Raw genomic sequence first — 21842 nt, forward strand, 5'->3', positions numbered from 1 at the left:
GAGAAACTAAGGGACAGGAGAAACATTGGCATACTAATCAGTACTAGTGTGCAAAAGTGTGTTTGCTTTGGAAGACTAAATCACCCCTGATGATGGGTGTCTTACGTGTGTCGATGATACTGTCACATAATGTAAAATATTAGAATCGTTTTTTAGATTTTAGAAGCTAAAGCCTTAAGATTGTCCATATTTTAAAGAGTGCCTTGACTGCAAATGGTTGAGAAACACTGACCTGGAGCCTACAGTCATGACACATCTGGTAACCCAATGTAGCTTTTTTCCCCAGTGTAGCTGTCTTTGGTGAGATTGGGAACAGTAACAACTCTGTAAATCCTCTACAATGTAATCTACAGCTGGGCTCGAATATGAGCTGTGAATGGCTGGGCAATCTTCTGGGACCTGTGACGTGTCCCAGAACATTGCAGGAAGGGAGGGGAAGAATATACTTACATAGAATATTATTTTTTGCGCAGAATATGTAATAGTGTAGCTGCTCGGCATGGGACACCGTAGACGGTGGCAATGATTCTCCACTTCTACAAGGATCTCATAGGTATGGCAAATGCATAGATTCAGAGGACCAAGCTGGAGTAATGTGACTATACGATCAGATCCATATCTGCAAATCACATTGAGGATAGAAGGATGCCATTGTTGCATCAGAGAACCATAAACACCGACCCAGATGGGACTTGAACCCACAATCTTCAGCTCCGGAGGCTGACGCCTTATCCATTAGGCCACCGGGCCAATCTGTTTAAGTCTAAATTAGTAGATGTCTTGGACTGTCTTCCTCATGTTCTCCGGTTCATTTGCATCAGAATTAGTGGAGATGTATTCACATCATCACAATGTCCTATAGCAGGCTTTTCAACCAGGGTACTTTGAGGTTTCTTCAGGGGTGCCTTGGCAAAAAGCCTAAAAATAGGCAAAAATGTATACAAACCAGAAGGTGGATCAAGCCTGCCTTTTAGTTACACAAAGCCACAGGTTTTTATTGTGTTGAACTGGATGGACTAATGTCCTTTCTCAGCCTTATCGACTATGTATTTATAAATGTAACCATTTCAACCTTCCAGCCACCTGCGTCCTAACAACCAGTGATGTCATTAGTGTTGACCCTAACAACCAGTGATGTCATTAGTGTTAAACCTCCCCTGCCCCTTTCTGTCAACACTGGGGTCACATTAGCTGAGTGATGAAGAGAAACTAAGGGACAGGAGAAACATTGGCATACTAATCAGTACTAGTGTGCAAAAGTGTGTTTGCTTTGGAAGACTAAATCACCCCTGATGATGGGTGTCTTACGTGTGTCGATGATACTGTCACATAATGTAAAATATTAGAATAGTTTTTTAGATTTTAGAAGCTAAAGTCTTAAGATTGTCCATTTTTTAAAGAGTGCCTTGACTGCAAATGGTTGAGAAACACTGACCTGGAGCCTACAGTCATGACACATCTGGTAACCCAATGTACCTGTTTTCCCCAGTGTAGCTGTCTTTGGTGAGATTGGGAACAGTAACAACTCTGTAAATCCTGTACAATGTAATCTACAGCTGGGCTCGCATATGAGCTGTGAATGGCTGGGCAATCTTCTGGGACCTGTGACGTGTCCCAGAACATTGCAGGAAGTGAGGGGAAGAATATACTTACATAGAATATTATTTTTTGCGCAGAATATGTAATAGTGTAGCTGCTCGGCATGGGACACCGTAGACGGTGGCAATGATTCTCCACTTCTACAAGGATCTCATAGGTATGGCAAATGAATAGATTCAGAGGACTAAGCTGGAGTAATGTGACTATACGATTAGATCCATATCTGCAAATCACATTGAGGATAGAAGGATGCCATTGTTGCAACAGAGAACCATAAACACCGACCCAGATGGGACTTGAACCCACAATCTTCAGCTCCGGAGGCTGACGCCTTATCCATTAGGCCACTGGGCCAATCTGTTTACGTCTAAATTAGTAGATGTCTTGGACTGTCTTCCTCATGTTCTCCGGTTCATTTGCATCAGAATTAGTGGAGATGTATTCACATCATCACAATGTCCTATAGCAGGCTTTTCAACCAGGGTACTTTGAGGTTTCTTCAGGGGTGCCTTGGCAAAAAGCCTAAACATGGGCAAAAATGTATACAAACCAGAAGGTGGATCAAGCCTGCCTTTTAGTTACACAAAGCCACAGGTTTTTATTGTGTTGAACTGGATGGACTAATGTCCTTTCTCAGCCTTATCGACTATGTATTTATAAATGTAACCATTTCAACCTTCCAGCCACCTGCGTCCTAACAACCAGTGATGTCATTAGTGTTGACCCTTACAACCAGTGATGTCATTAGTGTTAAACCTCCCCTGCCCCTTTCTGTCAACACTGGGGTCACATTAGCTGAGTGATGAAGAGAAACTAAGGGACAGGAGAAACATTGGCATACTAATCAGTACTAGTGTGCAAAAGTGTGTTTGCTTTGGAAGACTAAATCACCCCTGATGATGGGTGTCTTACGTGTGTCGATGATACTGTCACATAATGTAAAATATTAGAATAGTTTTTTAGATTTTAGAAGCTAAAGCCTTAAGATTGTCCATTTTTTAAAGAGTGCCTTGACTGCAAATGGTTGAGAAACACTGACCTGGAGCCTACAGTCATGACACATCTGGTAACCCAATGTACCTGTTTTCCCCAGTGTAGCTGTCTTTGGTGAGATTGGGAACAGTAACAACTCTGTAAATCCTCTACAATGTAATCTACAGCTGGGCTCGCATATGAGCTGTGAATGGCTGGGCAATCTTCTGGGACCTGTGACGTGTCCCAGAACATTTCAGGAAGTGAGGGGAAGAATATACTTACATAGAATATTATTTGTTGCGCAGAATATGTAATAGTGTAGCTGCTCGGCATGGGACACCGTAGACGGTGGAAATGATTCTCCACTTCTACAAGGATCTCATAGGTATGGCAAATGCATAGATTCAGAGGACCAAGCTGGAGCAATGTGACTATACGATTAGATCCATATCTGCAAATCACATTGAGGATAGAAGGATGCCATTGTTGCAACAGAGAACCATAAACACCGACCCAGATGGGATTTGAACCCACAATCGTCAGCTCCGGAGGCTGACGCCTTATCCATTAGGCCACTGGGCCAATCTGTTTACGTCTAAATTAGTAGATGTCTTGGACTGTCTTCCTCATGTTCTCCGGTTCATTTGCATCAGAATTAGTGGAGATGTATTCACATCATCACAATGTCCTATAGCAGGCTTTTCAACCAGGGAACTTTGAGGTTTCTTCAGGGGTGCCTTGGCAAAAAGCCTAAAAATAGGCAAAAATGTATACAAACCAGAAGGTGGATCAAGCCTGCCTTTTAGTTACACAAAGCCACAGGTTTTTATTGTGTTGAACTGGATGGACTAATGTCCTTTCTCAGCCTTATCGACTATGTATTTATAAATGTAACCATTTCAACCTTCCAGCCACCTGCGTCCTAACAACCAGTGATGTCATTAGTGTTGACCCTTACAACCAGTGATGTCATTAGTGTTAAACCTCCCCTGCCCCTTTCTGTCAACACTGGGGTCACATTAGCTGAGTGATGAAGAGAAACTAAGGGACAGGAGAAACATTGGCATACTAATCAGTACTAGTGTGCAAAAGTGTGTTTGCTTTGGAAGACTAAATCACCCCTGATGATGGGTGTCTTACGTGTGTCGATGATACTGTCACATAATGTAAAATATTAGAATAGTTTTTTAGATTTTAGAAGCTAAAGCCTTAAGATTGTCCATTTTTTAAAGAGTGCCTTGACTGCAAATGGTTGAGAAACACTGACCTGGAGCCTACAGTCATGACACATCTGGTAACCCAATGTAGCTGTTTTCCCCAGTGTAGCTGTCTTTGGTGAGATTGGGAAACGTAACAACTCTGTAAATCCTCTACAATGTAATCTATAGCTGGGCTCGAATATGAGCTGTGAATGGCTGGGCAATCTTCTGGGACCTGTGACGTGTCCCAGAACATTGCAGGAAGTGAGGGGAAGAATATACTTACATAGAATATTATTTGTTGCGCAGAATATGTAATAGTGTAGCTGCTCGGCATGGGACACCGTAGACGGTGGCAATGATTCTCCACTTCTACAAGGATCTCATAGGTATGGCAAATGTATAGATTCAGAGGACCAAGCTGGAGCAATGTGACTGTATGATTAGATCCATATCTGGAATTCACATAGAGGATAGAAGGATGCTATTGTTGCAACAGAGAACCATAAACACCGACCCAGATGGGACTTGAACCCACAATCTTCAGCTCCGGAGGATGACGCCTTATCCATTAGGCCACTGGGATAATCTGTTTAAGTCTAAATTAGTAGATGTCTTGGACTGTCTTCCTCATGTTCTCCGGTTCATTTGCATCAGAATTAGTGGAGATGTATTCACATCATCACAATGTCCTATAGCAGGCTTTTCAACCAGGGTACTTTGAGGTTTCTTCAGGGGTGCCTTGGCAAAAAGCCTAAAAATGGGCAAAAATGTATACAAACCAGAAGGTGGATCAAGCCTGCCTTTTAGTTACACAAAGCCACAGGTTTTTATTGTGTTGAACTGAATGGACTAATGTCCTTTCTCAGCCTTATCGACTATGTATTTATAAATGTAACCATTTCAACCTTCCAGCCACCTGCGTCCTAACAACCAGTGATGTCATTAGTGTTGACCCTAACAACCAGTGATGTCATTAGTGTTAAACCTCCCCTGCCCCTTTCTGTCAACACTGGGGTCCCATTAGCTGAGTGATGAAGAGAAACTAAGGGACAGGAGAAACATTGGCATACTAATCAGTACTAGTGTGCAAAAGTGTGTTTGCTTTGGAAGACTAAATCACCCCTGATGATGGGTGTCTTACGTGTGTCGATGATACTGTCACATAATGTAAAATATTAGAATCGTTTTTTAGATTTTAGAAGCTAAAGCCTTAAGATTGTCCATATTTTAAAGAGTGCCTTGACTGCAAATGGTTGAGAAACACTGACCTGGAGCCTACAGTCATGACACATCTGGTAACCCAATGTAGCTTTTTTCCCCAGTGTAGCTGTCTTTGGTGAGATTGGGAACAGTAACAACTCTGTAAATCCTCTACAATGTAATCTACAGCTGGGCTCGAATATGAGCTGTGAATGGCTGGGCAATCTTCTGGGACCTGTGACGTGTCCCAGAACATTGCAGGAAGGGAGGGGAAGAATATACTTACATAGAATATTATTTTTTGCGCAGAATATGTAATAGTGTAGCTGCTCGGCATGGGACACCGTAGACGGTGGCAATGATTCTCCACTTCTACAAGGATCTCATAGGTATGGCAAATGCATAGATTCAGAGGACCAAGCTGGAGTAATGTGACTATACGATCAGATCCATATCTGCAAATCACATTGAGGATAGAAGGATGCCATTGTTGCATCAGAGAACCATAAACACCGACCCAGATGGGACTTGAACCCACAATCTTCAGCTCCGGAGGCTGACGCCTTATCCATTAGGCCACCGGGCCAATCTGTTTAAGTCTAAATTAGTAGATGTCTTGGACTGTCTTCCTCATGTTCTCCGGTTCATTTGCATCAGAATTAGTGGAGATGTATTCACATCATCACAATGTCCTATAGCAGGCTTTTCAACCAGGGTACTTTGAGGTTTCTTCAGGGGTGCCTTGGCAAAAAGCCTAAAAATAGGCAAAAATGTATACAAACCAGAAGGTGGATCAAGCCTGCCTTTTAGTTACACAAAGCCACAGGTTTTTATTGTGTTGAACTGGATGGACTAATGTCCTTTCTCAGCCTTATCGACTATGTATTTATAAATGTAACCATTTCAACCTTCCAGCCACCTGCGTCCTAACAACCAGTGATGTCATTAGTGTTGACCCTAACAACCAGTGATGTCATTAGTGTTAAACCTCCCCTGCCCCTTTCTGTCAACACTGGGGTCACATTAGCTGAGTGATGAAGAGAAACTAAGGGACAGGAGAAACATTGGCATACTAATCAGTACTAGTGTGCAAAAGTGTGTTTGCTTTGGAAGACTAAATCACCCCTGATGATGGGTGTCTTACGTGTGTCGATGATACTGTCACATAATGTAAAATATTAGAATAGTTTTTTAGATTTTAGAAGCTAAAGTCTTAAGATTGTCCATTTTTTAAAGAGTGCCTTGACTGCAAATGGTTGAGAAACACTGACCTGGAGCCTACAGTCATGACACATCTGGTAACCCAATGTACCTGTTTTCCCCAGTGTAGCTGTCTTTGGTGAGATTGGGAACAGTAACAACTCTGTAAATCCTGTACAATGTAATCTACAGCTGGGCTCGCATATGAGCTGTGAATGGCTGGGCAATCTTCTGGGACCTGTGACGTGTCCCAGAACATTGCAGGAAGTGAGGGGAAGAATATACTTACATAGAATATTATTTTTTGCGCAGAATATGTAATAGTGTAGCTGCTCGGCATGGGACACCGTAGACGGTGGCAATGATTCTCCACTTCTACAAGGATCTCATAGGTATGGCAAATGAATAGATTCAGAGGACTAAGCTGGAGTAATGTGACTATACGATTAGATCCATATCTGCAAATCACATTGAGGATAGAAGGATGCCATTGTTGCAACAGAGAACCATAAACACCGACCCAGATGGGACTTGAACCCACAATCTTCAGCTCCGGAGGCTGACGCCTTATCCATTAGGCCACTGGGCCAATCTGTTTACGTCTAAATTAGTAGATGTCTTGGACTGTCTTCCTCATGTTCTCCGGTTCATTTGCATCAGAATTAGTGGAGATGTATTCACATCATCACAATGTCCTATAGCAGGCTTTTCAACCAGGGTACTTTGAGGTTTCTTCAGGGGTGCCTTGGCAAAAAGCCTAAACATGGGCAAAAATGTATACAAACCAGAAGGTGGATCAAGCCTGCCTTTTAGTTACACAAAGCCACAGGTTTTTATTGTGTTGAACTGGATGGACTAATGTCCTTTCTCAGCCTTATCGACTATGTATTTATAAATGTAACCATTTCAACCTTCCAGCCACCTGCGTCCTAACAACCAGTGATGTCATTAGTGTTGACCCTTACAACCAGTGATGTCATTAGTGTTAAACCTCCCCTGCCCCTTTCTGTCAACACTGGGGTCACATTAGCTGAGTGATGAAGAGAAACTAAGGGACAGGAGAAACATTGGCATACTAATCAGTACTAGTGTGCAAAAGTGTGTTTGCTTTGGAAGACTAAATCACCCCTGATGATGGGTGTCTTACGTGTGTCGATGATACTGTCACATAATGTAAAATATTAGAATAGTTTTTTAGATTTTAGAAGCTAAAGCCTTAAGATTGTCCATTTTTTAAAGAGTGCCTTGACTGCAAATGGTTGAGAAACACTGACCTGGAGCCTACAGTCATGACACATCTGGTAACCCAATGTACCTGTTTTCCCCAGTGTAGCTGTCTTTGGTGAGATTGGGAACAGTAACAACTCTGTAAATCCTCTACAATGTAATCTACAGCTGGGCTCGCATATGAGCTGTGAATGGCTGGGCAATCTTCTGGGACCTGTGACGTGTCCCAGAACATTTCAGGAAGTGAGGGGAAGAATATACTTACATAGAATATTATTTGTTGCGCAGAATATGTAATAGTGTAGCTGCTCGGCATGGGACACCGTAGACGGTGGAAGCGATTCTCCACTTCTACAAGGATCTCATAGGTATGGCAAATGCATAGATTCAGAGGACCAAGCTGGAGCAATGTGACTATACGATTAGATCCATATCTGCAAATCAGATTGAGGATAGAAGGATGCTATTGTTGCAACAGAGAACCATAAACACCGACCCAGATGGGATTTGAACCCACAATCGTCAGCTCCGGAGGCTGACGCCTTATCCATTAGGCCACTGGGCCAATCTGCTTAAGTCTAAATTAGTAGATGTCTTGGACTGTCTTCCTCATGTTCTCCAGTTCATTTGCATCAGAATTAGTGGAGATGTATTCACATCATCACAATGTCCTATAGCAGGCTTTTCAACCACGGTACTTTGAGGTTTCTTCAGGGGTGCCTTGGCAAAAAGCCTAAAAATGGCCAAAAATGTATACAAACCAGAAGGTGGATCAAGCCTGCCTTGTAGTTACAGAAAGCCACTGGTTTTTATTGTGTTGAACTGCATGGACTAATGTCTTTTCTCAGCCTTATCGACTATGTATTTATAAATGTAACCATTTCAACCTTCCAGCCACCTGCGTCCTAACAACCAGTGATGTCATTAGTGTTGACCCTAACAACCAGTGATGTCATTAGTGTTAAACCTCCCCTGCCCCTTTCTGTCAACACTGGGGTCACATTAGCTGAGTGATGAAGAGAAACTAAGGGACAGGAGAAACATTGGCATACTAATCAGTACTAGTGTGCAAAAGTGTGTTTGCTTTGGAAGACTAAATCACCCCTGATGATGGGTGTCTTACGTGTGTCGATGATACTGTCACATAATGTAAAATATTAGAATAGTTTTTTAGATTTTAGAAGCTAAAGCCTTAAGATTGTCCATTTTTTAAAGAGTGCCTTGACTGCAAATGGTTGAGAAACACTGACCTGGAGCCTACAGTCATGACACATCTGGTAACCCAATGTAGCTGTTTTCCCCAGTGTAGCTGTCTTTGGTGAGATTGGGAAACGTAACAACTCTGTAAATCCTCTACAATGTAATCTATAGCTGGGCTCGAATATGAGCTGTGAATGGCTGGGCAATCTTCTGGGACCTGTGACGTGTCCCAGAACATTGCAGGAAGTGAGGGGAAGAATATACTTACATAGAATATTATTTGTTGCGCAGAATATGTAATAGTGTAGCTGCTCGGCATGGGACACCGTAGACGGTGGCAATGATTCTCCACTTCTACAAGGATCTCATAGGTATGGCAAATGTATAGATTCAGAGGACCAAGCTGGAGCAATGTGACTGTATGATTAGATCCATATCTGGAATTCACATAGAGGATAGAAGGATGCTATTGTTGCAACAGAGAACCATAAACACCGACCCAGATGGGACTTGAACCCACAATCTTCAGCTCCGGAGGCTGACGCCTTATCCATTAGGCCACTGGGCCAATCTGTTTAAGCCTAAATTAGTAGATGTCTTGGACTGTCTTCCTCATGTTCTCCGGTTCATTTGCATCAGAATTAGTGGAGATGTATTCACATCATCACAATGTCCTATAGCAGGCTTTTCAACCAGGGTACTTTGAGGTTTCTTCAGGGGTGCCTTGGCAAAAAGCCTAAAAATAGGCAAAAATGTATACAAACCAGAAGGTGGATCAAGCCTGCCTTTTAGTTACACAAAGCCACAGGTTTTTATTGTGTTGAACTGGATGGACTAATGTCCTTTCTCAGCCTTATCGACTATGTATTTATAAATGTAACCATTTCAACCTTCCAGCCACCTGCGTCCTAACAACCAGTGATGTCATTAGTGTTGACCCTTACAACCAGTGATGTCATTAGTGTTAAACCTCCCCTGCCCCTTTCTGTCAACACTGGGGTCACATTAGCTGAGTGATGAAGAAAACTAAGGGACAGGAGAAACATTGGCATACTAATCAGTACTAGTGTGCAAAAGTGTGTTTGCTTTGGAAGACTAAATCACCCCTGATGATGGGTGTCTTACGTGTGTCGATGATACTGTCACATAATGTAAAATATTAGAATAGTTTTTTAGATTTTAGAAGCTAAAGCCTTAAGATTGTCCATTTTTTAAAGAGTGCCTTGACTGCAAATGGTTGAGAAACACTGACCTGTAGCCTACAGTCATGACACATCTGGTAACCCAATGTAGCTGTTTTCCCCAGTGTAGCTGTCTTTGGTGAGATTGGGAACAGTAACAACTCTGTAAATCCTCTACAATGTAATCTACAGCTGGGCTCGAATATGAGCTGTGAATGGCTGGGAAATCTTCTGGGACCAGTGACGTGTCCCAGAACATTGCAGGAAGTGAGGGGAAGAATATACTTACATAGAATATTATTTGTTGCGCAGAATATGTAATAGTGTAGCTGCTCGGCATGGGACACCGTAGACGGTGGCAATGATTCTCCACTTCTACAAGGATCTCATAGGTATGGCAAATGCATAGATTCAGAGGACCAAGCTGGAGCAATGTGACTATACGATTAGATCCATATCTGGAATTCACATTGAGGATAGAAGGATGCCATTGTTGCAACAGAGAACCATAAACACCGACCCAGATGGGACTTGAACCCACAATCTTCAGCTCCGGAGGCTGACGCCTTATCCATTAGGCCACCGGGCCAATCTGTTTAAGACTAAATTAGTAGATGTCTTGGACTGTCTTCCTCATGTTCTCCGGTTCATTTGCATCAGAATTAGTGGAGATGTATTCACATCATCACAATGTCCTATAGCAGGCTTTTCAACCAGGGTACTTTGAGGTTTCTTCAGGGGTGCCTTGGCAAAAAGCCTAAAAATGGGCAAAAATGTATACAAACCAGAAGGTGGATCAAGCCTGCCTTTTAGTTACACAAAGCCACAGGTTTTTATTGTGTTGAACTGGATGGACTAATGTCCTTTCTCAGCCTTATCGACTATGTATTTATAAATGTAACCATTTCAACCTTCCAGCCACCTGCGTCCTAACAACCAGTGATGTCATTAGTGTTGACCCTAACAACCAGTGATGTCATTAGTGTTAAACCTCCCCTGCCCCTTTCTGTCAACACTGGGGTCCCATTAGCTGAGTGATGAAGAGAAACTAAGGGACAGGAGAAACATTGGCATACTAATCAGTACTAGTGTGCAAAAGTGTGTTTGCTTTGGAAGACTAAATCACCCCTGATGATGGGTGTCTTACGTGTGTCGATGATACTGTCACATAATGTAAAATATTAGAATAGTTTTTTAGATTTTAGAAGCTAAAGTCTTAAGATTGTCCATTTTTTAAAGAGTGCCTTGACTGCAAATGGTTGAGAAACACTGACCTGGAGCCTACAGTCATGACACATCTGGTAACCCAATGTACCTGTTTTCCCCAGTGTAGCTGTCTTTGGTGAGATTGGGAACAGTAACAACTCTGTAAATCCTGTACAATGTAATCTACAGCTGGGCTCGAATATGAGCTGTGAATGGCTGGGCAATCTTCTGGGACCTGTGACGTGTCCCAGAACATTGCAGGAAGTGAGGGGAAGAATATACTTACATAGAATATTATTTTTTGCGCAGAATATGTAATAGTGTAGCTGCTCGGCATGGGACACCGTAGACGGTGGCAATGATTCTCCACTTCTACAAGGATCTCATAGGTATGGCAAATGAATAGATTCAGAGGACTAAGCTGGAGTAATGTGACTATACGATTAGATCCATATCTGCAAATCACATTGAGGATAGAAGGATGCCATTGTTGCAACAGAGAACCATAAACACCGACCCAGATGGGACTTGAACCCACAATCTTCAGCTCCGGAGGCTGACGCCTTATCCATTAGGCCACTGGGCCAATCTGTTTACGTCTAAATCAGTAGATGTCTTGGACTGTCTTCCTCATGTTCTCCGGTTCATTTGCATCAGAATTAGTGGAGATGTATTCACATCATCACAATGTCCTATAGCAGGCTTTTCAACCAGGGTACTTTGAGGTTTCTTCAGGGGTGCCTTGGCAAAAAGCCTAAAAATAGGCAAAAATGTATACAAACCAGAAGGTGGATCAAGCCTGCCTTTTAGTTACACAAAGCCACAGGTTTTTACTGTGTTGAACTGGATGGACTAATGTCCTTTCTCAGCCTTATCGACTATGTATTTATAAATGTAACCATTTCAACCTTCCAGCCACCTGCGTCCTAACAACCAGTGATGTCATTAGTGTTGACCCTTACAACCAGTGATGTCATTAGTGTTAAACCTCCCCTGCCCCTTTCTGTCAACACTGGGGTCACATTAGCTGAGTGATGAAGAGAAACTAAGGGACAGGAGAAACATTGGCATACTAATCAGTACTAGTGTGCAAAAGTGTGTTTGCTTTGGAAGACTAAATCACCCCTGATGATGGGTGTCTTACGTGTGTCGATGATACTGTCACATAATGTAAAATATTAGAATAGTTTTTTAGATTTTAGAAGCTAAAGCCTTAAGATTGTCCATTTTTTAAAGAGTGCCTTGACTGCAAATGGTTGAGAAACACTGACCTGGAGCCTACAGTCATGACACATCTGGTAACCCAATGTAGCTGTTTTCCCCAGTGTAGCTGTCTTTGGTGAGATTGGGAAACGTAACAACTCTGTAAATCCTCTACAATGTAATCTATAGCTGGGCTCGAATATGAGCTGTGAATGGCTGGGCAATCTTCTGGGACCTGTGACGTGTCCCAGAACATTGCAGGAAGTGAGGGGAAGAATATACTTACATAGAATATTATTTGTTGCGCAGAATATGTAATAGTGTAGCTGCTCGGCATGGGACACCGTAGACGGTGGCAATGATTCTCCACTTCTACAAAGATCTCATAGGTATGGCAAATGCATAGATTCAGAGGACCAAGCTGGAGCAATGTGACTGTATGATTAGATCCATATCTGGAATTCACATAGAGGATAGAAGGATGCTATTGTTGCAACAGAGAACCATAAACACCGACCCAGATGGGACTTGAACCCACAATCTTCAGCTCCGGAGGCTGACGCCTTATCCATTAGGCCACTGGGCCAATCTGTTTAAGCCTAAATTAGTAGATGTCTTGGACTGTCTTCCTCATGTTCTCCGGTTCATTTGCATCAGAATTAGTGGAGATGTATTCACATCATCACAATGTCCTATAGCAGGCTTTTCAACCAGGGAACTTTGAGGTTTCTTCAGGGGTGCCTTGGCAAAAAGCCTAAAAATAGGCAAAAATGTATACAAACCAGAAGGTAGATCAAGCCTGCCTTTTAGTTACACAAAGCCACAGGTTTTTATTGTGTTGAACTGGATGGACTAATGTCCTTTCTCAGCCTTATCGACTATGTATTTATAAATGTAACCATTTCAACCTTCCAGCCACCTGCGTCCTAACAACCAGTGATGTCATTAGTGTTGACCCTTACAACCAGTGATGTCATTAGTGTTAAACCTCCCCTGCCCCTTTCTGTCAACACTGGGGTCACATTAGCTGAGTGATGAAGAGAAACTAAGGGACAGGAGAAACATTGGCATACTAATCAGTACTAGTGTGCAAAAGTGTGTTTGCTTTGGAAGACTAAATCACCCCTGATGATGGGTGTCTTACGTGTGTCGATGATACTGTCACATAATGTAAAATATTAGAATAGTTTTTTAGATTTTAGAAGCTAAAGCCTTAAGATTGTCCATTTTTTAAAGAGTGCCTTGACTGCAAATGGTTGAGAAACACTGACCTGGAGCCTACAGTCATGACACATCTGGTAACCCAATGTAGCTGTTTTCCCCAGTGTAGCTGTCTTTGGTGAGATTGGGAAACGTAACAACTCTGTAAATCCTCTACAATGTAATCTATAGCTGGGCTCGAATATGAGCTGTGAATGGCTGGGCAATCTTCTGGGACCTGTGACGTGTCCCAGAACATTGCAGGAAGTGAGGGGAAGAATATACTTACATAGAATATTATTTGTTGCGCAGAATATGTAATAGTGTAGCTGCTCGGCATGGGACACCGTAGACGGTGGCAATGATTCTCCACTTCTACAAGGATCTCATAGGTATGGCAAATGTATAGATTCAGAGGACCAAGCTGGAGCAATGTGACTGTATGATTAGATCCATATCTGGAATTCACATAGAGGATAGAAGGATGCTATTGTTGCAACAGAGAACCATAAACACCGACCCAGATGGGACTTGAACCCACAATCTTCAGCTCCGGAGGATGACGCCTTATCCATTAGGCCACTGGGATAATCTGTTTAAGTCTAAATTAGTAGATGTCTTGGACTGTCTTCCTCATGTTCTCCGGTTCATTTGCATCAGAATTAGTGGAGATGTATTCACATCATCACAATGTCCTATAGCAGGCTTTTCAACCAGGGTACTTTGAGGTTTCTTCAGGGGTGCCTTGGCAAAAAGCCTAAAAATAGGCAAAAATGTATACAAACCAGAAGGTGGATCAAGCCTGCCTTTTAGTTACACAAAGCCACAGGTTTTTATTGTGTTGAACTGGATGGACTAATGTCCTTTCTCAGCCTTATCGACTATGTATTTATAAATGTAACCATTTCAACCTTCCAGCCACCTGCGTCCTAACAACCAGTGATGTCATTAGTGTTGACCCTTACAACCAGTGATGTCATTAGTGTTAAACCTCCCCTGCCCCTTTCTGTCAACACTGGGGTCACATTAGCTGAGTGATGAAGAGAAACTAAGGGACAGGAGAAACATTGGCATACTAATCAGTACTAGTGTGCAAAAGTGTGTTTGCTTTGGAAGACTAAATCACCCCTGATGATGGGTGTCTTACGTGTGTCGATGATACTGTCACATAATGTAAAATATTAGAATAGTTTTTTAGATTTTAGAAGCTAAAGCCTTAAGATTGTCCATTTTTTAAAGAGTGCCTTGACTGCAAATGGTTGAGAAACACTGACCTGGAGCCTACAGTCATGACACATCTGGTAACCCAATGTAGCTGTTTTCCCCAGTGTAGCTGTCTTTGGTGAGATTGGGAACAGTAACAACTCTGTAAATCCTCTACAATGTAATCTACAGCTGGGCTCGCATATGAGCTGTGAATGGCTGGGCAATCTTCTGGGACCTGTGACGTGTCCCAGAACATTTCAGGAAGTGAGGGGAAGAATATACTTACATAGAATATTATTTGTTGCGCAGAATATGTAATAGTGTAGCTGCTCGGCATGGGACACCGTAGACGGTGGAAATGATTCTCCACTTCTACAAGGATCTCATAGGTATGGCAAATGCATAGATTCAGAGGACCAAGCTGGAGCAATGTGACTATACGATTAGATCCATATCTGCAAATCACATTGAGGATAGAAGGATGCCATTGTTGCAACAGAGAACCATAAACACCGACCCAGATGGGATTTGAACCCACAATCGTCAGCTCCGGAGGCTGACGCCTTATCCATTAGGCCAATCTGTTTACGTCTAAATTAGTAGATGTCTTGGACTGTCTTCCTCATGTTCTCCGGTTCATTTGCATCAGAATTAGTGGAGATGTATTCACATCATCACAATGTCCTATAGCAGGCTTTTCAACCAGGGAACTTTGAGGTTTCTTCAGGGGTGCCTTGGCAAAAAGCCTAAAAATAGGCAAAAATGTATACAAACCAGAAGGTAGATCAAGCCTGCCTTTTAGTTACACAAAGCCACAGGTTTTTATTGTGTTGAACTGGATGGACTAATGTCCTTTCTCAGCCTTATCGACTATGTATTTATAAATGTAACCATTTCAACCTTCCAGCTACCTGCGTCCTAACAACCAGTGATGTCATTAGTGTTGACCCTTACAACCAGTGATGTCATTAGTGTTAAACCTCCCCTGCCCCTTTCTGTCAACACTGGGGTCACATTAGCTGAGTGATGAAGAGAAACTAAGGGACAGGAGAAACATTGGCATACTAATCAGTACTAGTGTGCAAAAGTGTGTTTGCTTTGGAAGACTAAATCACCCCTGATGATGGGTGTCTTACGTGTGTCGATGATACTGTCACATAATGTAAAATATTAGAATAGTTTTTTAGATTTTAGAAGCTAAAGCCTTAAGATTGTCCATTTTTTAAAGAGTGCCTTGACTGCAAATGGTTGAGAAACACTGACCTGGAGCCTACAGTCATGACACATCTGGTAACCCAATGTAGCTGTTTTCCCCAGTGTAGCTGTCTTTGGTGAGATTGGGAAACGTAACAACTCTGTAAATCCTCTACAATGTAATCTATAGCTGGGCTCGAATATGAGCTGTGAATGGCTGGGCAATCTTCTGGGACCTGTGACGTGTCCCAGAACATTGCAGGAAGTGAGGGGAAGAATATACTTACATAGAATATTATTTGTTGCGCAGAATATGTAATAGTGTAGCTGCTCGGCATGGGACACCGTAGACGGTGGCAATGATTCTCCACTTCTACAAGGATCTCATAGGTATGGCAAATGTATAGATTCAGAGGACCAAGCTGGAGCAATGTGACTGTATGATTAGATCCATATCTGGAATTCACATAGAGGATAGAAGGATGCTATTGTTGCAACAGAGAACCATAAACACCGACCCAGATGGGACTTGAACCCACAATCTTCAGCTCCGGAGGATGACGCCTTATCCATTAGGCCACTGGGATAATCTGTTTAAGTCTAAATTAGTAGATGTCTTGGACTGTCTTCCTCATGTTCTCCGGTTCATTTGCATCAGAATTAGTGGAGATGTATTCACATCATCACAATGTCCTATAGCAGGCTTTTCAACCAGGGTACTTTGAGGTTTCTTCAGGGGTGCCTTGGCAAAAAGCCTAAAAATAGGCAAAAATGTATACAAACCAGAAGGTGGATCAAGCCTGCCTTTTAGTTACACAAAGCCACAGGTTTTTATTGTGTTGAACTGGATGGACTAATGTCCTTTCTCAGCCTTATCGACTATGTATTTATAAATGTAACCATTTCAACCTTCCAGCCACCTGCGTCCTAACAACCAGTGATGTCATTAGTGTTGACCCTTACAACCAGTGATGTCATTAGTGTTAAACCTCCCCTGCCCCTTTCTGTCAACACTGGGGTCACATTAGCTGAGTGATGAAGAGAAACTAAGGGACAGGAGAAACATTGGCATACTAATCAGTACTAGTGTGCAAAAGTGTGTTTGCTTTGGAAGACTAAATCACCCCTGATGATGGGTGTCTTACGTGTGTCGATGATACTGTCACATAATGTAAAATATTAGAATAGTTTTTTAGATTTTAGAAGCTAAAGCCTTAAGATTGTCCATTTTTTAAAGAGTGCCTTGACTGCAAATGGTTGAGAAACACTGACCTGGAGCCTACAGTCATGACACATCTGGTAACCCAATGTAGCTGTTTTCCCCAGTGTAGCTGTCTTTGGTGAGATTGGGAACAGTAACAACTCTGTAAATCCTCTACAATGTAATCTACAGCTGGGCTCGCATATGAGCTGTGAATGGCTGGGCAATCTTCTGGGACCTGTGACGTGTCCCAGAACATTTCAGGAAGTGAGGGGAAGAATATACTTACATAGAATATTATTTGTTGCGCAGAATATGTAATAGTGTAGCTGCTCGGCATGGGACACCGTAGACGGTGGAAATGATTCTCCACTTCTACAAGGATCTCATAGGTATGGCAAATGCATAGATTCAGAGGACCAAGCTGGAGCAATGTGACTATACGATTAGATCCATATCTGCAAATCACATTGAGGATAGAAGGATGCCATTGTTGCAACAGAGAACCATAAACACCGACCCAGATGGGATTTGAACCCACAATCGTCAGCTCCGGAGGCTGACGCCTTATCCATTAGGCCACTGGGCCAATCTGTTTACGTCTAAATTAGTAGATGTCTTGGACTGTCTTCCTCATGTTCTCCGGTTCATTTGCATCAGAATTAGTGGAGATGTATTCACATCATCACAATGTCCTATAGCAGGCTTTTCAACCAGGGAACTTTGAGGTTTCTTCAGGGGTGCCTTGGCAAAAAGCCTAAAAATAGGCAAAAATGTATACAAACCAGAAGGTAGATCAAGCCTGCCTTTTAGTTACACAAAGCCACAGGTTTTTATTGTGTTGAACTGGATGGACTAATGTCCTTTCTCAGCCTTATCGACTATGTATTTATAAATGTAACCATTTCAACCTTCCAGCCACCTGCGTCCTAACAACCAGTGATGTCATTAGTGTTGACCCTTACAACCAGTGATGTCATTAGTGTTAAACCTCCCCTGCCCCTTTCTGTCAACACTGGGGTCACATTAGCTGAGTGATGAAGAGAAACTAAGGGACAGGAGAAACATTGGCATACTAATCAGTACTAGTGTGCAAAAGTGTGTTTGCTTTGGAAGACTAAATCACCCCTGATGATGGGTGTCTTACGTGTGTCGATGATACTGTCACATAATGTAAAATATTAGAATAGTTTTTTAGATTTTAGAAGCTAAAGCCTTAAGATTGTCCATTTTTTAAAGAGTGCCTTGACTGCAAATGGTTGAGAAACACTGACCTGGAGCCTACAGTCATGACACATCTGGTAACCCAATGTAGCTGTTTTCCCCAGTGTAGCTGTCTTTGGTGAGATTGGGAAACGTAACAACTCTGTAAATCCTCTACAATGTAATCTATAGCTGGGCTCGAATATGAGCTGTGAATGGCTGGGCAATCTTCTGGGACCTGTGACGTGTCCCAGAACATTGCAGGAAGTGAGGGGAAGAATATACTTACATAGAATATTATTTGTTGCGCAGAATATGTAATAGTGTAGCTGCTCGGCATGGGACACCGTAGACGGTGGCAATGATTCTCCACTTCTACAAGGATCTCATAGGTATGGCAAATGTATAGATTCAGAGGACCAAGCTGGAGCAATGTGACTGTATGATTAGATCCATATCTGGAATTCACATAGAGGATAGAAGGATGCTATTGTTGCAACAGAGAACCATAAACACCGACCCAGATGGGACTTGAACCCACAATCTTCAGCTCCGGAGGATGACGCCTTATCCATTAGGCCACTGGGATAATCTGTTTAAGTCTAAATTAGTAGATGTCTTGGACTGTCTTCCTCATGTTCTCCGGTTCATTTGCATCAGAATTAGTGGAGATGTATTCACATCATCACAATGTCCTATAGCAGGCTTTTCAACCAGGGTACTTTGAGGTTTCTTCAGGGGTGCCTTGGCAAAAAGCCTAAAAATAGGCAAAAATGTATACAAACCAGAAGGTGGATCAAGCCTGCCTTTTAGTTACACAAAGCCACAGGTTTTTATTGTGTTGAACTGGATGGACTAATGTCCTTTCTCAGCCTTATCGACTATGTATTTATAAATGTAACCATTTCAACCTTCCAGCCACCTGCGTCCTAACAACCAGTGATGTCATTAGTGTTGACCCTTACAACCAGTGATGTCATTAGTGTTAAACCTCCCCTGCCCCTTTCTGTCAACACTGGGGTCACATTAGCTGAGTGATGAAGAGAAACTAAGGGACAGGAGAAACATTGGCATACTAATCAGTACTAGTGTGCAAAAGTGTGTTTGCTTTGGAAGACTAAATCACCCCTGATGATGGGTGTCTTACGTGTGTCGATGATACTGTCACATAATGTAAAATATTAGAATAGTTTTTTAGATTTTAGAAGCTAAAGCCTTAAGATTGTCCATTTTTTAAAGAGTGCCTTGACTGCAAATGGTTGAGAAACACTGACCTGGAGCCTACAGTCATGACACATCTGGTAACCCAATGTAGCTGTTTTCCCCAGTGTAGCTGTCTTTGGTGAGATTGGGAACAGTAACAACTCTGTAAATCCTCTACAATGTAATCTACAGCTGGGCTCGCATATGAGCTGTGAATGGCTGGGCAATCTTCTGGGACCTGTGACGTGTCCCAGAACATTTCAGGAAGTGAGGGGAAGAATATACTTACATAGAATATTATTTGTTGCGCAGAATATGTAATAGTGTAGCTGCTCGGCATGGGACACCGTAGACGGTGGAAATGATTCTCCACTTCTACAAGGATCTCATAGGTATGGCAAATGCATAGATTCAGAGGACCAAGCTGGAGCAATGTGACTATACGATTAGATCCATATCTGCAAATCACATTGAGGATAGAAGGATGCCATTGTTGCAACAGAGAACCATAAACACCGACCCAGATGGGACTGGAACCCACAATCTTCAGCTCCGGAGGCTGACGCCTTATCCATTAGGCCACTGGGCCAATCTGTTTACGTCTAAATTAGTAGATGTCTTGGACTGTCTTCCTCATGTTCTCCGGTTCATTTGCATCAGAATTAGTGGAGATGTATTCACATCATCACAATGTCCTATAGCAGGCTTTTCAACCAGGGTACTTTGAGGTTTCTTCAGGGGTGCCTTGGCAAAAAGCCTAAACATGGGCAAAAATGTATACAAACCAGAAGGTGGATCAAGCCTGCCTTTTAGTTACACAAAGCCACAGGTTTTTATTGTGTTGAACTGGATGGACTAATGTCCTTTCTCAGCCTTATCGACTATGTATTTATAAATGTAACCATTTCAACCTTCCAGCCACCTGCGTCCTAACAACCAGTGATGTCATTAGTGTTGACCCTAACAACCAGTGATGTCATTAGTGTTAAACCTCCCCTGCCCCTTTCTGTCAACACTGGGGTCACATTAGCTGAGTGATGAAGAGAAACTAAGGGACAGGAGAAACATTGGCATACTAATCAGTACTAGTGTGCAAAAGTGTGTTTGCTTTGGAAGACTAAATCACCCCTGATGATGGGTGTCTTACGTGTGTCGATGATACTGTCACATAATGTAAAATATTAGAATAGTTTTTTAGATTTTAGAAGCTAAAGCCTTAAGATTGTCCATATTTTAAAGAGTGCCTTGACTGCAAAAGGTTGAGAAACACTGACCTGGAGCCTACAGTCATGACACATCTGGTAACCCAATGTAGCTGTTTTCCCCAGTGTAGCTGTCTTTGGTGAGATTGGGAACAGTAACAACTCTGTAAATCCTCTACAATGTAATCTACAGCTGGGCTCGAATATGAGCTGTGAATGGCTGGGCAATCTTCTGGGACCTGTGACGTGTCCCAGAACATTGCAGGAAGGGAGGGGAAGAATATACTTACATAGAATATTATTTTTTGCGCAGAATATGTAATAGTGTAGCTGCTCGGCATGGGACACCGTAGACGGTGGCAATGATTCTCCACTTCTACAAGGATCTCATAGGTATGGCAAATGCATAGATTCAGAGGTCCAAGCTGGAGCAATGTAACTATACGATTAGATCCATATCTGGAATTCACATTGAGGATAGAAGGATGTTATTGTTGTGCCAGAGAAAATATTAGAATACATTTTTAGATTTTAGAAGCTAAAGCCTTGAAATTGTCCATATTTTAAAGAGTGCCTTGACTGCTAAAGGTTGAGAAACACTGACCTGGAGCCTACAGTCATGACACATCTGGTAACCCAATGTAGCTGTTTTCCCCAGTGTAGCTGTCTTTGCTGAGATTGGGAACAGTAACAACTCTGTAAATCCTCTACAATGTAATCTACAGCTGGGCTCGAATATGAGCTGTGAATGGCTGGGCAATCTTCTGGTTCCTGTGACGTGTCCCAGAAGAATGCAGGAAGGCAGGGGAAGAATATACTTACATAGAATATTATTTTTTGCGCAGAGTATGTAATAGTGTAGCTGCTCGGCACGGGACACCATAGACGGTGGCAATGATTCCCCACTTCTACAAGGATCCCATAGGTATGGCAAATGCATAGATTCAGAGGTCCAAGCTGGAGCAATGTAACTATACGATTAGATCCATATCTGGAATTCACATTGAGGATAGAAGGATGTCATTGTTGTGCCAGAGAAAATATTAGAATACATTTTTAGATTTTAGAAGCTAAAGCCTTGAGATTGTCCATATTTTAAAGAGTGCCTTGACTGCAAAAGGTTGAGAAACCCTGACCTAGAGCCTACAGTCATGACACATCTGGTAGCCCAATGTAGCTGTTTTCCCCAGTGTAGCTGTCTTTGGTCAGATTGGGAACAGTAACAACTCCATAAATCTTC

At 42.3% G+C, this 21842-nt stretch overlaps 12 non-coding genes across 12 annotated transcripts; all 12 read right to left on the minus strand.

The window, feature by feature from the left end:
- Positions 1–677: 677 nt before the first annotated feature.
- On the minus strand, positions 678–750 carry TRNAR-CCG (transfer RNA arginine (anticodon CCG)). The gene has a single exon. It is a non-coding gene; the product is annotated as a tRNA-Arg (tRNA).
- A 1130-nt stretch (positions 751–1880) lies between these two features.
- TRNAR-CCG (transfer RNA arginine (anticodon CCG)) lies at positions 1881–1953 on the minus strand. Its single transcript has one exon. It is a non-coding gene; the product is annotated as a tRNA-Arg (tRNA).
- Positions 1954–3083: 1130 nt separating this feature from the next.
- Positions 3084–3156, minus strand: TRNAR-CCG (transfer RNA arginine (anticodon CCG)). Its single transcript has one exon. It is a non-coding gene; the product is annotated as a tRNA-Arg (tRNA).
- Positions 3157–5489: 2333 nt separating this feature from the next.
- On the minus strand, positions 5490–5562 carry TRNAR-CCG (transfer RNA arginine (anticodon CCG)). Its single transcript has one exon. It is a non-coding gene; the product is annotated as a tRNA-Arg (tRNA).
- Positions 5563–6692: 1130 nt separating this feature from the next.
- On the minus strand, positions 6693–6765 carry TRNAR-CCG (transfer RNA arginine (anticodon CCG)). The gene has a single exon. It is a non-coding gene; the product is annotated as a tRNA-Arg (tRNA).
- A 1130-nt stretch (positions 6766–7895) lies between these two features.
- TRNAR-CCG (transfer RNA arginine (anticodon CCG)) lies at positions 7896–7968 on the minus strand. The gene has a single exon. It is a non-coding gene; the product is annotated as a tRNA-Arg (tRNA).
- Positions 7969–9098: 1130 nt separating this feature from the next.
- TRNAR-CCG (transfer RNA arginine (anticodon CCG)) lies at positions 9099–9171 on the minus strand. Its single transcript has one exon. It is a non-coding gene; the product is annotated as a tRNA-Arg (tRNA).
- A 1129-nt stretch (positions 9172–10300) lies between these two features.
- TRNAR-CCG (transfer RNA arginine (anticodon CCG)) lies at positions 10301–10373 on the minus strand. Its single transcript has one exon. It is a non-coding gene; the product is annotated as a tRNA-Arg (tRNA).
- A 1130-nt stretch (positions 10374–11503) lies between these two features.
- On the minus strand, positions 11504–11576 carry TRNAR-CCG (transfer RNA arginine (anticodon CCG)). Its single transcript has one exon. It is a non-coding gene; the product is annotated as a tRNA-Arg (tRNA).
- Positions 11577–12706: 1130 nt separating this feature from the next.
- On the minus strand, positions 12707–12779 carry TRNAR-CCG (transfer RNA arginine (anticodon CCG)). The gene has a single exon. It is a non-coding gene; the product is annotated as a tRNA-Arg (tRNA).
- A 4731-nt stretch (positions 12780–17510) lies between these two features.
- On the minus strand, positions 17511–17583 carry TRNAR-CCG (transfer RNA arginine (anticodon CCG)). The gene has a single exon. It is a non-coding gene; the product is annotated as a tRNA-Arg (tRNA).
- Positions 17584–19916: 2333 nt separating this feature from the next.
- Positions 19917–19989, minus strand: TRNAR-CCG (transfer RNA arginine (anticodon CCG)). The gene has a single exon. It is a non-coding gene; the product is annotated as a tRNA-Arg (tRNA).
- Positions 19990–21842: the final 1853 nt, after the last annotated feature.

Source organism: Lithobates pipiens, unplaced genomic scaffold, assembly GCF_037356315.1.
Source record: "Lithobates pipiens isolate NorthernLeopardFrog02 unplaced genomic scaffold, aLitPip1_a1.2 Scaffold_23, whole genome shotgun sequence".
NCBI classification, from domain to species: domain Eukaryota; kingdom Metazoa; phylum Chordata; class Amphibia; order Anura; family Ranidae; genus Lithobates; species Lithobates pipiens.